At 44.3% G+C, this 14,779-nt stretch overlaps 1 long non-coding RNA gene across 1 annotated transcript; it reads left to right on the top strand.

Moving 5' to 3' along the window:
• Positions 1–6,327: 6,327 nt before the first annotated feature.
• LOC309364242 lies at positions 6,328–13,304 on the top strand. The gene is made up of 5 exons (XR_014165772.1): positions 6,328–6,447; positions 7,249–7,287; positions 8,861–8,955; positions 11,799–11,852; positions 13,112–13,304. It is a non-coding gene; the product is annotated as an uncharacterized lncRNA (long non-coding RNA).
• The last annotated feature ends 1,475 nt before the right edge of the window (positions 13,305–14,779 follow it).

Here is a 14,779-nt window from a genome sequence, read left to right as displayed (position 1 = left end):
GAGAATTTTGCAGAAATTGACAGCTTCTGCGTAAACCATGACTCACAGCAACTATGTTTTTCATTGTAAACACAAACAAAGGGGGTGTATTGTTAAATTGCAGGAAAGGGAAAACAATTCCCAAGAGGCATTAATAATTTTAATGGAAAAATCTTGCTGGTTGTTCAAGAAATTATAAGGCTTCTCCCAAGGCACCAGGATGAAGGGGGGGGGGAAGGAACTAGTTGTCACCCCCTCTTCTCTCCTCCATCCCCTGCACATTAGATGTAATTCTGCAGTCACTTAACAACATGATTTCCCAACACATTTTGAGTGTTTTCCTCTTGCTTTTTTAATAGTGGGAACATGCAACAGCAGGTCTCTAAAACTCTTACTTCATGATACAGCAAATATGTTTCTAACGGGGGATCTTCTCAGCCTCTTTGGGATTTCCCAGTCCCAGACTGGGCTACTTTGCTCTTCCAAGTTCAGACTATTTATTAACTAGCTATTCTGTAGCAGTAATACCAATTTATTTCTTTGGTGCACTCTACTGTTTGTTTCCTGCTGTTGTGAAGCATCCAATTATTGCTACCATCTGCTTCCCACATAGTTCTGCATTCCCACCTATTCCTTTTTCATGGTTATCCTTCCGCAGAGGAAAAGTAGAACTGTAAATCGGTGCCAAGGAAAGGAGATAGCAGTGGCAGTTGTGAATAAACATCAACAAGATCAAATCATTTTTCTTCTCTTCCTGTGTGGAATTGTATTATGCTCTGGCTTAGCAGGCACCATCCCTCCTGCTGCTGTACTCATAAAGAAAAAAAGAGAGAGTATTTATTCAAATGGAATAATGGTGTGTTCTCTCCAGCAGTTTTCCTTGTTAAATCTTCAAATAAAATATAGAGCACTGGAAAATGTTTTGCACCCCCAGGGAAGAGTGGTCAGTATCCTGCTGCCTCCAGGAATTAAAAACAAATCCTTGCTTGGACACAGTAGGAGGGAAATTGCACTGCCAAATGTATTCAGATTAAATGAGCGTGGAGTCAAGTTATATAAGTAGCAGGAAGGAAATATGATAAACTAGCTTCATTCTCAGTTTTGGAAGGGCATGAGAGGGCTAAGTAAGGATGGTGTTGCAAAGGTCTCCTGCTAACTCAGGAGGTGGTCCTAAGGGTATCTTTCCCTTAAAGAAAAATGGCTATAGATTTCCATCCTTCAGCATATTCAGTAAAAGCTAGTTGCAAAGAAAGTTGCACATGTTGCGTTGTGTAATCCTGTGCATTTGGAGACAAGTCCCACTGGGTTCAGTGAAGTGTGCTCTTGAGTAAGTTTGTATAAGATTGAAGCTTGGACCTGAATTATGCTAGCTGGTGTTATTGGGTGGTTGGGGCTCTTTTTTGTATAAAGATACTCACAGAAAAGAATTGTAATGGCCTGCCACCATAGGCTAATCCTAGAGTGAATATTCTAGCTGTCAAGTCCTACTTCCAAGGAGTCCTATCTTCATCCCAGCTGTAGAAACATTAAAACAGTAAGGAGCTTTGACTATACTTCCTAATGCCCAGAGGACACAGGACGTAAGAAAACTTTGTGAAATTCTAGCTTAACAATCAACCTTCTTTAAACATAGCTTTTTATATTTTACTTGCTTCAGCAGAGTATTGGGTTTCAGAGTAGAAGAGATTCTAAGAGTGACTTTGATGATTATAGGAAGAAAAGAAATACTGACATGAGACTTCATCTATTTATGGGGATTTGAGAGCAGTAAAAGCTGACCCCTTGATGGAGAGGGACAGTTATTTTGTCCAATTGTGAGAGGTGCTGCATCTCTGATGTCAGTCTCTGTAGCCAATCAGAATTTACTTTAAAGGCTGTTCCCACAATCTTAATGCCTTTACTGGAGGAAAAGTTCAACTCCATTCATGCTTAAAGGTGAGCTTACCTGATTTGCGCCAATCCAAATCAATATGTGAACCAAAAAACATCCAGCCTCCAAATTCAAACTTCTCTGCGTTTTGCAACGCCAGTGATGTGTACAAACATACGTATACTAGGATAAATTCACACACTAGTGAAAATAACACAAACTTTTTTATATAAAAAATACATTGAAAAGATAAGCGAAAGTAAATTGCATCTTAAGACCATAGGTTAAAAAAACACAAAACTCCCCTAAGAGGAAAAGATGCATTATTTGGAGACTTGTTAGTTAAGAGATAAGATGAGTAAGAGGGTGACATGACATGGGTTGGAGAAAGTGGATAGAGAAAGATTTTTGCTCCCTCATAACACCTGAACTTGTGGACATTGAAGCTGAATGTCAGAAGATTCAGCACCGATAAAAGAAAGGACTTATTTATACATTGCATAGTCAAACTATGGAACTCGCTCTCTGCAAGAAGCAGTGAGGACCACCAACTTGGATGGCTTTAGAAGAGGATTAACCCAGTTCATGGAGGACAAGGCTATGCATGGCTACTAGCCGCAAGAGCTGTGTTCTACCTCCACTGCCAGACGCAGTGCGCCTCTGAATACCTGTGGCTGGGAATCGCAGGTGAGCAGAGTTCCATTGTGCCTCATGTCCTGCTTCCCACAGGCATCTGGTCTGCCCCCTGTGAGAACAGGATACTGGACTGGATGGGCCATTGGCCTGATTCAGCACAGTCTTCTGTTCATTAAGGGTAAGTGCTTTGCAAATAATATAGATATTCTCAGTTTCCAGTATTGACAAATTGTCTCTGTTTCTACAATCTAATAGAGAGTTAAGCATGCTTAAACCTACTGTAATCCATCATCTTAAGCAGGGCCTGGGTCTAGGAAGTGGCCCTAAGCCTCTACATTTAAGTAGTTGAACCTGCTTGTAAAGGTAAAGGTAAGGGGACCCCTAACCATTAGGTCCAGTCGTGACCGACTCTGGGGTTGCGGCGCTCATCTCGCTTTATTGGCCGAGGGAGCCGCCGTACAGCTTCTGGGTCATGTGGCCAGCATGACTAAGCCGCTTCTGGCAAACCAGAGCAGCGCAGGGAAACGCCGTTTACCTTCCCGCTGGAGCGTTACCTATTTATCTACTTGCACTTTGACGTGCTTTCGAACTGCTAGGTTGGCAGGAGCAGGGATCGAGCAACGGGAGCTCACCCTGTTGCGGGGATTTGAACCACCGACCTTCTGATCGGCAAGTCCTAGGCTCTGTGGTTTAACCCACAGCGCCACCCACATCCCCGAACCTGCTTGTACCTGCCTATTAAAAAGTGGATTATGTCATCCCTCGAGACACGGAGACTTGCTTACCTGATACTGTGAGAAAGCATAGGAATATGTTGACTCTGGGTTTTAGGTATGCACCATTTTCAAAAGCAGGCCCTGATCTGAAAGTAAATGCACATACAAATATGTTATAGAAATAGTAAGGTGGTTCCATAAAACAGGAAACCTGATGCATGTTGAGCAGGGATTGAGCAAACATAGGCTTGTGTATGTCTTCGATACCAGCCATGTAAATTTGAATTTAAGAAGACAGAACGTGCTATTCTAAAGCAGTGATAGGGAACCTGTGGTTGGACTAGAACGCCTATCATCCCTGACCATTAGCCATATTTGCTTGGGTTGATGGGAGTTGGAGTCCAACATCATCTGGAGGGTCAAAAGTTCCCCACTCCTGTTTTGAAGGCAGGAAATATCTCCCCAATGCAAATATAATTGTACCATTTGCAGGCCACATAACATCTCTTTTCTATTATGCAGCTAATAAAAGCAATTCCGTAGCACTATTTGCTTGTCGCTTCTGTGCATTCGTACACCAATCCTATCCCTGCTGGAAACAACAATGGCTTCTGACGTGGCCAGCTGTCCACAATCTTTCCCCAAGCCTTGCTTCCTACCTGTACACACTTAGTCACATCAGAATGGGGAGAGGGAAGCAAGCCCATTCCCTTTTGTTTTAACGACTGCTCCAAAATTAAAGGAGCAGCTTGGTATATTTAGCATGCGACTTACTAAGTACAGCATGTAATACTTAAAGAAAAAAGGACAGGAGTGCTAAGCAGGACCAGATGCATCAGATTTAATAAGCCTGTTAAGTAGATTCCATGGAAATCTATCCACTGTCAACAGCTGAGAAAAAATTGAATTCATGCCATATTACGGAGCTGTCAAAAACGTTAAGTGATTTTTCCTAACCTGAAACAGAAATGAAGTGTTGTGAATGATTGGGCCCTCAAACAATATGGCTACTGGCCACATTTTCTACAATGAATGACATGAATGTCGTCAGTTATGAACATCTGCTGACAGCGTGGGCTTCATCAGCCAGGCAAGCAACTGGCAATACTCAGAGTGCCGAGAACAAATGGTAAGACTAGAAGCACTTTCTAAAAGTAAAATGTAGTGAAAGTGAAGGCGGATTTAGGGCAGTACGAGGAGTTCTGAACTGGGTGCTGAGCCTAGTGGGTGCTGCAGGATATCAAAAATATGACATAGTGAATTGATCAGGATGGAAGGCAAGACGTGGGAGGGTGCCGAGTTTTGGCCTTGCACAGGGTGCCATTGAAATTTGAAAGGCTAAAGTCTGCCCCTGTGAAACACATGTGTTACATGTACTTGTGGTTAGGCTTTCTATGATGGTCAAATTAGAAGGGATGATGGAGATTTGCAAGTGGGTCTCCATTCTCCCTAAACGTATTTCCCTCCCCTGAAAAAAGCACCTTCAGTTGGAGGAGGAGGGAATTGAGACTGGCAGCCTGGTGCCCAGGAAGGAGGAGAGGGTAGTTTGCCGATGCAAATGTCATCTAAGCAACTGTCTGCCCCACAAAGGGAAATATACAGGCGCTTGTGTTTTCCCTAATGTGACAACAGAAGTCGGTGTATAATAAAAAATTTCCTCCATGCTAGCAGTGGGCAACACATCACCTATTTATCTGCATGGAAAGGCAGATCATCGGATAAATAGTGACCGTGGAGGGAAGGTGGTAGGTGTGATACTGAAAAGGAATGGGTGTGTTGAGTACAGTTTGTGGTTTTGAATGAGGTCATTCTAGGAATAGTACTGCATACAAATCCACACCCCAAAGATGCCTTTTGTTAATAATAAAAAAGTATCCTACATTATTCCTAGTTCTCCATCCTAACATTTCATAATGAAGTGGTATTTCTGGGCAAAAAGAAACATAACGGCTTCTTCCTCTGGCTTCTGCTTTATTACTGCTTTGGACCCAAATAGGCAGGTTGCCCTTGCAAAGCAAAAAAGCTGCAAGTGAAACACAAGAGGAACATGCCATCAAGTCACTTGCGCAGATGGGATATCTGTCACTGGAGCAGCAGCCACCTAGAGCACACAACAAAGTCCACAGTGAAGTTGCCTAGCTCAGAATATTTGTTTGTTTATGGCCTGCAGGGAACAATCCTTTAAAGATGCTGATAGGGTCATACCTTGGATCTTGAACGCATTGGCTCCTGAACAAATCAGCTCCTGAACGATTGAAACCTGGAAGCGAGTGTTCAAATGTTTTCAAATGTTCTTTTGGAAGCTAACATCCAACGGAGCTTCCACGGCTTCCTGCAGCCAATCAGAAGCTGTGCTTTGGTTTCCGAACGTTTTGGAAGTCAGATTCCGTTCGACTTCCAAGGTATGACTGTATTACATGCCCCAGAGATGTGTCTATCCTTAGTTCAGATCTTGGACCAGCCACTCTCATCCTGACCTACCTTGCAGGATTGTTTTGAGGATCAAAGCGGGGGGTGGGGTGGGTATATATTATATGCTACCCTGAGTTCTTAGAGGAAGGGTGGGATAAGAATGAAATGAGTGAATAAACTCTGTGAGCCAGGAGAGAACTCTGGGACATCCCCCCCCCAAAGAAGTTGATAAATAAAAAACAAGTTCTTGAATCAAGAGGAGATTTCACCCATCACAGCTCTATTATTAGGGAGAGTGAGGAAGCCAGTGCTGAGACTTGCAGCTTACACTACACTCCTTCAACCAGCCTGCTGACCTTAGGAGATTGCTATCCCTAAGGTTCGTAAGATTCAACTATCACTGCAATCAGCTCTTGTATGTGGAATGGGGAGTGGGGAGATGCAAGACTGTCCTTTGACTCAGGCGGCCAATAGTATTGAGCTGCCCTGCAGCTGCCCACCATTTGATTCAGTGGCTTAATTCTAACTGTGGAGCAATAAGGGAAAGATATCTCAAATGTGACGCAGAATTGTTGTAACTGCTTTGAACCAGACCTTTCTGGTAGAAGGTATGCCAGGATTACTGAATGAGGTTTGCCTGAGCAAGGACAGCATCTACAAAAAGGACACTCCCTGATTGTGTGCAGAGCCTGGGGTGGGTGGAACAAGTTTTTCTTCTTGTCCATTTTGCAATATGGGAGGGGAGAGCACAAATGACAAGGCGGCAGGGACGGAAGTTCCATAGGTCAAAAGAACATTGGAGAGGCAAGGCTGCTTTTCTTTCTTCCCTACCAGGTAAGCTTGCTTTCCTTTACCTGCTTTCCTTTTCTCCCATTAAGAAAATGTAACTTGATTCTCATTCTGTGCTTATAGAAGACACTATATTTTGCACGTGCATTTTGAAGGAGTCTATTGATTTTAGGCTGTTTGCATTACATATCACCTACTGAACTAAGGTTTGGGACATTTTTGCCTTGCGGTATAGGTTCTTCACCTTTTAGGGGGAGAAAGAGGCTGTCTCAGTTGTGGATTAAGACTTCACCCAGAGACAAATCTACAGGAGAAGTAAAAGTTAGGGCTTGCCAGATTTGCATAGGAAAATAAGCATATGCAGGATGGTGAAATTTGCATTGACTTTATGTGCCTGAGTTCCTCTGTAGTGGTTTTGCTGGTTTATTCAGCCTTAGCTGGGGAATTGGGAGGAACTAAACTTTTCCTCTTTTGCTACACAAAATTAGTCAATTTGCTTATCCAGTGCTGGCTAATCTGTCCGTGCATCTTATATAGTGGTGGAGGTGGGTGAGGCCAAATAACAACAGGCAAAACCAGATTCTTTTGTATGTGCTAGGATGATATATACTCTCTCAAGGCAAGTCTCCTGAAGACAATTTAAATCAGGGTATTTGGAGCAACCCCATGGCAGAAATATTTTGTCTCCCATGTAAAAATCCGCTTGCCTCCAATAACCTTTTCACAGTCTTTTTCTCCTACCCCTTCCAAATCCTTACCAGTCCCCTTGATATACTGGGAATGTGCATTGTGTGGCCTTAGGAAACAGGTTTAAATACTAATACATCTACATTTCCTCCCGGCAAGAGCTGCATCACGACTGAAGAATGTCTTCCATTTTAAAAGGTGGGTCACTTTTGCTTTGTATCTATACTGAGAATACTTCTGTTAACAAAGAAGTAGTTACCGTACATGAAGCTGGGTGAGGCAGTTGCCTCAGGCAGCACCTCTCAGGCAACATTACCCTATTCCGTTGCCCAGCTTTGCCGTTGGTCTTCCCAGCCTCTAGGGGCAGAGAGGGACTGGTGGCAAAGCTCTGTGGAATGCCTCCCCTCCTACTGAGTCAGCGAGAAGGGTTCCACCACATGGTAGTGTGGTAGGGCTTTGCACTGGCTTCTCCTGAAAGGATATGCAAATCCCCTTGGCCGGTGGGAGGGAGGGGATCTGGAATGGATTTCCCCCACCACCTAGCAGGGGAGACTCCTTACGAAGCTTGTTCCCCCATCGTGTGGGCAGCAGCAGGGCATTTCAGCTCAAGCGTTGGAACCCCTTGGGCCTCCCTGAGAAGTTAACATAATAAAAACTCTCTCATATCACCAGCACCTGTTTCCACTTGTGCAGCATTCTGCAAGCCCAATTGCTATGTTCTACATCAACTGTCAGAGTTGGGGGAAGTGCTTCCAGGCTTCCCATGGGCAACCGATTGACCACTGTGATGAGTCACTGCACTGGATAGGCCTTTAGCCTGATCCAGCAGGGCTTCCTTATGTTCTTAGGGACAATGTTTGGCATTCTGAAATACACCTGATCCCTGCATCTCAATAGAGCAGGAAGTGTCATGAACAGCAGTTACGATACTGAAGCCCTCAAATACTCAGTGTCGTATCTGAGTTGCCCCTGTAGTTTCTAATCTTCGGAGATGAGTGTGTAATGCCATTCATAAACTAAAACAGGCTATTTTCCTGCAAGACTAATATGCCCAGCTGGTCTGCCTTCTTGGCTTCCTGAAGGCTCAAGGCTGACTTTCCTTTTTCCATATTCCTTCTCACTTTTGTTCTGAGGCCATCAGAGATAGCCATCTACTTGATTATAGATCCTATGTGAAAAATCCAGACAGTAGAATTAGTCTTTTGTACAGCTAATTTCTTGCTTTTTCCCTACTGGTACACTATCAAGGGTTAGCCAATATGATGCCCACCAGACACTGTGAACTCCAGTTCCCATCAGCCCCATTCAGAACGGCCCATGGCCGGTGGTGATGGAAGGTGTAGTTCAGAACATCTGGAGGACACCTTAACTACCCACTAAAGCAAGGATGGAAACTAGTTGCTCTCCAGATATTGTTGGACTACAGCTCCCATCATCTCCCATACCGGCTGAAGCATCCAATAACATCTGGTGAGCTATAGGTTCCCCATCTTTGCAAAAAAGCATGGATGACCAAGTTGTGGCATACACAACAGTGGTTTGTGGCATTCCAAGACTGAAGGCTGGAGGGCCTTTGGTAAAGTGCCTATAGCAGAGAAGCAGACCTGCAAAGCCTTGGCAAAAGCAAGGATGGCTACCACTGCAATAGTGTTTGGAAGTTTTCTTGGCTGGGGAATGCAGATGAAGGTGATGGATCTTTGACTTCACTTTGTAAACATCACAGCATCTCTACTTCCTGTTTCTCTGTTTTCTTTCATCTCATAACCATTAGTGTTTGGGAGAGACGAGAAGGAAAAGGAAAAAGAAAAGGAAAAAAGCCACAAAGAGGGTGAGAAGAAAGATAAGAAAAAGAAAAAGGAGAAAAAGGTAAGAAAAAGGATGCTGAATTAGAGCTGGCTTTTCTTACATTTGGGAGGCGTGTCTCCACCCAATGCACACTTACTTGCTTGGTTCCCTTCAAGTGAAGTCCCTCAAGTGAAGCTGTCACCTGTTCATGAGTTGTCACCTGCGAATGTCTCAGATGCACACATCTCAGCTTAACTCTGAAGTCTGATGTAAGGTGGTTGCATCAAACTACAAAATAGATACAGACTGTGGTGATTGTCAGGGTGCACATGGCTTCAAACATCAGTGGTAAGAGAGCACTGGAGTCGGAGTAAATGGTTATGCATATGCTAGCTTCAGTCTCTTTCATTTGGTGAGACAGATGATTCCTCAGTACAATGTCCTGAAACCCTTTGAGTAGTTTTCAAGCTAAGTTTTACTTAGAGTAGACAGTGGTGGAGCTTCATGCTCCAGCACTGGGGGGCAGAGAGCAAGCGTAGGCATGGGCGTGGCTGGCATTCATCCCGGGGGCGTGGTGCACATTCTGGGGGTGTGGTGCGCTGCCTGCGGGGGTGTGGTGCCCAGCATGGGCAGGGGGGGCAGCCGCAATGGCACCCCACCAGGATTGTGCTGCTGGGGACGGTGCGCTCCCCCTGCCCCCATCTTCCTCCCCCAGTGACAATAGACCCACTGAAAGTAATGGACCTTAGTCATGTTCATTCATTTCAGAGTATCTACTGTGAATAAAATTTAGTTTACTACTACTCTTTAAAACCATTCCAAATGCCCCACAGAATGATGGTCATTGGCTAGCTTTGTATATCCTGATGCATGAACTTCCAAAAATCAATGCAGTAAACACAATCCAATTTTATGAAGTAGCATGGAAATCTTTAATAGCTCATTCACTGTCTGTGCCATATGAAATCATCACATCGGAGCTACTGCAAGCTCGTTTCTTCTGCTCAGATGGCAGAACTATTTATCACTCTGAGGCAGCAGCTGCTCCTGTAAAGCTGCATTGATCCAATTAATTACATGATGTTGCAGTTTGTGAGAATTTGTCCTACAATGGGAGTTCAAATTATAGGTGATGTCACTGGCTGCAAAGGACTGACCACATTCTACCAACGTCCTCCACGAGGAATACATTTACGCAGATCAGGAAATTCATTTATTTGTGTAACACTTCAAAAAGATATATACAGTAGTTGCTTCACTTTTATATTCTCTGTGCCAGTGTGAGTCTAGGTGGCAAGAAGATAGATATAGGAATGTGAAGGGTAGTGAAAGTTTGGAATAAAGGCCTATGACTGGAGGCTATGAAAGAAGGCTTAAAACTCAGAATTTTTTACAGACACTGGCTCAGATTGTGCATCCTGGTAAACCACTGTTGAGAAGAACTGTTTATCTAACTGTGAGGCTCCCACACAGTGGGTCTGCAAGACATGACATGCCACAATCACTATTCGGCTATGATTCATCACTTGTTTTCTTAAGACCTTTGAAAGCAATGCAGTTCAGCTGACTGTTTCCTCCCTGCTCTGTATGTGAGTCAACCTGGGCCCAGCTTGGATAACTAAAGGGAAATTTTTAATTGGGGAAAATGCCTACAGAGCTCAGCATTTAATAGGGAGATAGAAAGACGCTGTTGTGAAATGTAGGGAAAAAACAGCTGGATGGGTGTGTAGCATCTTTCAAAGGGCACATGATGAGTGAGCTTTTAAGCTAGAATGAGAGTGCAGTGGTTTTTTTTTTACCCTTTAGAATCCACTTTCATGTTCCCACATCACAGCATAGAAGTCCATAACTGGCACAAAGTGCATCGACACGCATTGAAGTCAAGATGCTAATTCGGCCCCAGGTGCCTTCTTTCAGTTACCTTCTTATCCTGCAAGATGCAGTAGGCTTTGTTCATTTATGTAAGCTTTGGCAAATGTCAAGGATTCAAAATCTCAAAAGATTCCCACCCATTTATCTGCCACATTAAAAAAAAATAATTCCCCATATTTGCCGTATGTCTTGTGATGGTAGGGATGGGTGGATCTGTCAATTTAGGTTCTCTGGTTTCTCTTTCCCCCCATTTTGACTGCATCCACCCAGTCCGTGGCACTGTATAGCTTTCAGCATAGGCTGACAATTCATCTCCTTACCCTGACAGCTGTGGAATGTTGTTTTTATGACCTGCCTGAAAAGTATGGCTGTTTGGGGTTGGTGGTTTTTAAATGGTTGCTTTTGTTTAAATTGATGTTGTTGTGTCCTTATGGGGAAGGATAGGTAAGAAATTGGAAAAAAACAAATATACTGACTAGCAGCAGCTCCCCATGAGTCTTTCCCAGGCCTTTCTAGAGATATCAGGATTGAATCTGATACCTTCTATATACAAAGCTGGTCCCCCCCCCCTAAACAAGGGGATGGTTGTGGCTCAGAGGCAGACCAGATGCTTTGTATGCCAAAGGCTGCAGATCTGATCCCTGGCATGTCCAGGGTAGAAGAAGAAGAAGAGTTTGGATTTGATATCCCACTTTATCACTACCCTAAGGACTCTCAAAGCAGCTAACAATCTCCTTTCCCCTCCTCCCCCACAACAAACACTCTGTGAGGTGAGTGGGGCTGAGAGACTTCAGAGAAGTGTGACTAGCCCAAGGTCACTCAGCAGCTGCATGTGGAGGAGCAGGGAAGCGAACCCGGTTCATCAGATTATGAGTCCACCGCTCTTAACCACTACACCATGCTGGGAGAGACCCCTGTCTCAAACTCTGAAGAGCTGCTGTAAGTCAGGGTTGATGATTGCAAGCCAGGTGGACCAATGGTATGTTCCTGTGACTGCCAGGTTCTGTGTTCTGTACCATGACTGGTCCAATCGCTTGGTTTTTGCTCCCTAGCATGATGGGAAAGATGATGACAGCAGCAGCAGCTCAGACAGCGACTCTGAAAAGGTAATTGGATGCCTGGTAGACTGAATGGGAAGGGGTTCAACTGCTGGCAGGTAGGTAGGGATGCTGATTATTATTTGGCCCCATATTATTTTAGCGGACAACACTTTCCCCTCTACCTTTTATCTAGGTTAAAGAAAGAACCCCTTTCTAAATATTTGCCTTTCAGTAGGCCTGCTGGAAAGCTAATTGGCAGCCCTGCCTGTATTCACTGCCAATGTACTAGCAGCAGACACAGTCTAGTCCTTCACAGAGGACGTAAACCTTTGTCTGGGCTGTATCACTTCAGACTTCAGTTGGGGACTTTCATGTTGCAAGGCACTCCGTGGTATCAACAACCATCCATCTCCTTGACATGCCAGTTTATGCTGTGGGGGTTTCATTGTACAGTGGTGCCTTGGTTTACGAACTTAATCCATTCCTGAAGTCCATTCTTAAACAAAACCTGTTCTTAAACCGAGGCGCGCTTTCCCTAATGAGGCCTCCCACCGCTGGTGCCCTTCCACTGTTCGGCTTCCGTTCGCAAACCAGAACACTACTTCCAGTTTTGCGGACTTCGTAAAGTGAATAGTTCGTAAGCAGAGCTGTTCGTAAACTGAGGCACCACTGTATGGAGAATCACACAATCACATAACACCCCCATCCACACCCAATGGCAGTCTGAAGTGGTACGAACCAAATGAAGGTTTTAGTACCCCTGTGGTTTTAGTACTTCTGTATTGGAATATTTATATCCCACCTTCAGATTGGATGATCGTTAAGGCGGCTTACAGTAGACTGCAATAATGTATGGACATTTATAAGCCTGAAACCCACACCACACTTTTAAGTCCTGTTGCCAATGGATGGTCAGTCGGCAGATGATTCCTTTGCAGTCCCAGTGCAACAGGCGGCTGAAGCTGAATGTGTTTTTTCTAGCAAGGAAGGGGGGTAAGCAGTTTCCTATAATTGCTCCTTCTTTGGCTGGTGTATGGGCCAGACTGCCCTCCTTATTGCTATCATCACCCTGTATTTGCATGCTCTGGGCAGATACAGTGAGAAACTGTGTGGTCTCAGGTGCAAAAGCACTTGTGTCTCTGAAGAAAAGAGAAGCAATGGCAGCGAGGATGAAAACTTTCCCTGATAAAAGATATCCCTGCTTGAACTGACAGAAGCCTCTGCTTTTTGGAATGTGGTTATCATAATGAAAGGTGAAAGAGGGTTGAGGGATTGTGAAATGTTCCTCAGCTCCAAATTACATTCTCTCTTCTTGTATGCCGCAGGCTCGCAGTGGTGACAAGAAGAAAAAGAAGGAAAAGGATTAAATTTGGGGCAGCCAACAACTAGCAGAGGACATGAGCCGAGTTGCCTAAGAATGTCTTCAGGGCATTTGGAAAGGAAGGAAGAAGTGTCTGGGTTCAATGCATGTAAAACGAAGTGTATTTGTTTTGTTTTCCATTAAAACTTAATACTCTGTTTAATGCTCCCTTCATAAGCAATCTGCTTCTAGCCTTAGTGAAAGGTGATAATAACTAAATACCATTGTGGTAAGATTCACATTGTGGAATACCCTGTTGCAGGAAGGATGGCATAATCAGCTCTATAAAAGTGAAGTAGCAGTGCCACCAGCTGGTGCTACAAAACTGCTGCATCTATACTCTAAATCTTATCTAATGGATGCTTTGTCAAGCCTTTTTCAGCATGACTCCACAGTGCCCAACGGAAAACAAAAATGCATTAAGCAAGCAGGCTAGGCTTCTGGCACTGGTTAAGTAATTATGGAATGTGGTCCAATCATGCAATAGGACTTTCCTACCTCCCCCCACCCAGCGTCTCCCACCCCACAGTCCCTTAACCTGCTCTGGAAGGTTGGGGGCAACCCTAGAACAGAAGACAAGAGAGGACACAGATTTTGCATATTATAACAGTTATATGCACATGTAGAAACAATTACTGGATCCCAGGCAAGTCAGGATTCCTGACCCTGCACCCCGCACATGAAGGAAATATAATATGCATTCTCATAAGGTCTCGTCTCATGCTCATCAAACGTTTAGCCAAACACGTTTCAACATTCCTGCTGAGTTTGTTCTTAACTAATGACTACTATGGGTATGTACTTTTTTAAAAATAAAAAAATTGCTTCACAAAGTGGGGACGGGAGGGGAGGATACTGGAAGAGACCTGTGCAGGAGCTGCAAATTAGAAGCTACTATCTTTAATCCTAAATGTCGAACGAGTGTTCAGATGAAGTTGTTTGATCCCTAACAAAGCTGAGAAGATCTTAGGGGTCTCAGAGCTCATCAAAAAGCAATGTGGGAGCGAGAGGGGAAATCATAGAACTGTAGAGTTAGAAAGGGAGCCCAAAAGTAATCTAGTCCAGCCCCTGCAATGCAGGAATCTCAACTAGATCATGCACAACCTCACCTGGAGTACTGTGTCCAGTTCTGGGCACCACAGTTCAAGAAGGACACTGACAAACTGGAACGTGTCCAGAGGAGGGCAACCAAAATGGTCAAAGGCCTGGAAACGATGCCTTATGAGGAACGGCTAAGGGAGCTGGGCATGTTTAGCCTGGAGAAGAGGAGGTTAAGGGGTGATATGATAGCCATGTTCAAATATATAAAAGGATGTCACATAGGGGAGGGAGAAAGGTTGTTTTCTGCTGCTCCAGAGAAGCGGACACGGAGCAATGGTTCCAAACTACAAGAAAGAAGATTCCACCTAAACATTAGGAAGAACTTCCTGACAGTAAGAGCTGTTTGACAGTGGAATTTGATGCCAAGGAGTGTGGTGAAGTCTCCTTCTTTGGAGGTCTTTAAGCAGAGGCTTGACAACCATATGCCAGGAGTGCTCTGATGGTGTTTCCTGCTTGGCAGGGGGTTGGACTCGATGGCCCTTGTGGTCTCTTCCAACTCTATGATTCTATGATTCTACGACAGGTGGCCATC

The sequence above is a fragment of the Podarcis melisellensis genome (assembly GCF_964234715.1).
Source record: "Podarcis melisellensis genome assembly, chromosome: 2".
Lineage (NCBI taxonomy): Eukaryota > Metazoa > Chordata > Lepidosauria > Squamata > Lacertidae > Podarcis > Podarcis melisellensis.
Note: the sequence above shows the minus strand (reverse complement) of the source record. Positions and strands in the feature narration are given on the sequence as shown.